The 1878-nt window shown below is 31.8% G+C and overlaps 1 non-coding gene across 1 annotated transcript; it reads right to left on the bottom strand.

Annotated features, from left to right (window-relative positions):
• Nucleotides 1-918: 918 nt before the first annotated feature.
• Nucleotides 919-1025, bottom strand: LOC115895776. The gene has a single exon (XR_004055885.1). It is a non-coding gene; the product is annotated as a U6 spliceosomal RNA (small nuclear RNA).
• Nucleotides 1026-1878: the final 853 nt, after the last annotated feature.

Below are 1878 nucleotides of genomic sequence, written 5' to 3'. Positions count from 1 at the left end.
AGACCTTGGTTAGATGGATAGATTGCAAAAAATTTCTTCCATTCTGTAGGTTGTCTGCTCACTCTGATGATAATTTCTTTTGCTGTGCTGAACCTCTTACGTTTAATTAGATCCCATATGTCATTTTTTGCTTTTGTTGCAATTGTTTTTGGTGTTTTCTTCATGAAATCTTTGCCTGTACTTATGTCGTGAATGGTATTGCCTCAATTTTCTTAGACCGTTTTTACAGTTTTGCGTTTTACATTTAAGTCTTTAATCCATCTTGAACTAATGTTTGTATAAGATGTAAGGAAGGGGGCCCAGTTTCAATTTTCTGCATACAGCTGGCCAGTTTTCCCAATACCATTTATTAAATCAGGGATCCTTTTTCTATTGCTTGTTTTTGTCAGGTTTGTTGAAGATCAGATGGTTGTAGGTGTTTGTTCTCATTTCCAAGATCTCTATTATGTTCCATTGATCTATATGTCTGTTTTTGTACCAGTACCATGTTGCTTTGGTTACTGTAGCTTTTTAGCATAGTTTGAAGTTGGGTAGCATGATGTCTCCAGCTTTGTTCTTTTTCCTTAGGATGTTCTTGGCTATACAGACTCTTTTTTGGTTTCATATGAATATTAAATTAGATTTTTCTCATTCTGTGAAGAATGTCAATGGTAGTTTAATGGGATTAGCATTGTATCTATTAATTACATTGGACAGTGTGGCTGTTTTCACTATATTAATTCTTCCTATCCATGAGCATGGAATGTTTTTCCATTTGTTTATGTCCTCTCTTATTTCCTTGAGCAGCTGTTTGTAGTTCTCTTGAAACAAGCCCATTACTTTCCTTGTTAGCTGTATTCCTAGGTATATTATTCTCTTTTTTAGCAATTGTGAATGGGATTTCATTCATAATTTAGCTCTCTGCTTATCTATTGGTGTAAAAATATGGAATGCTTCATGAATTTATGTGTTATCCTTGTACAGGAGCCATGCTAGTCTTCTCTGTATCATTCCAATATTATTATATGTGCTGCCAAAGTGAGCACAACTTTGATTCTTTATTCATCATTTCATTCTCTAAATTCAATTTGGGAAGAACAAATGTGAGGCTAACATTGGGGATATGAGAAACTTTTCTAAACATTCTAGAAATTTATTTTCACCAAATTATGTAACAGAGGGCACAATGTGGACAAGATTTTTTTAAAAACAAACTTTATGAGTTTTGTAAGAATGCTGATACAGTATATTTTCACGTCAATATAATTTTGTAAATTAATGTTTATTTTTGTAGCAAATACAATATGTAATTTTAATACACCACATAACTTTGTAATTACTATTCCACCAAATCAATCTTTCCAAATAGAAATAGAGAAATAATGAATAATATGTGATCATAGAGAAAAATCAATGAAACTGGAATATAACAGATTTATTTTGTTTAGCTATGAAAATTGTGATCTTACAGACTGGGTCCTCTCAAAGACTTGTTATTATGGCTTTTTAAATTCTCATTATTTTTCATTTTGGGCAAAGGGATTTATTCTGCTTAGGAGACTATTTAGTTGCTGGTTAGTATGGAAGTAAAGAATTTGGATAAGGCAATCTGGGACATCATGCCTTGGAATTTTTCCAGACTGTAGGCTTAAGTAAAGAAGAAAGATGTTCATGTCTGTATGATGTATCATAATTTACTAGCATAAACAAAGAAGAAAAGATTGAAAAATGGTCTCCATGTATATTAAGCTCTGCTGTAACACTTGCTTATAAATACAAATTTATTCCGAGGCAATTGATATACTAATGAACAATTTTAGAATAATGCAAATTTCACATTTGCTTATGCATTATTTCATGTGTGGGAAATTAAATGAATATGGAAAATTGCTCACAACC

This window comes from Rhinopithecus roxellana, chromosome 2 (genome assembly GCF_007565055.1).
Source record: "Rhinopithecus roxellana isolate Shanxi Qingling chromosome 2, ASM756505v1, whole genome shotgun sequence".
Lineage (NCBI taxonomy): Eukaryota > Metazoa > Chordata > Mammalia > Primates > Cercopithecidae > Rhinopithecus > Rhinopithecus roxellana.
Note: the sequence above shows the minus strand (reverse complement) of the source record. Positions and strands in the feature narration are given on the sequence as shown.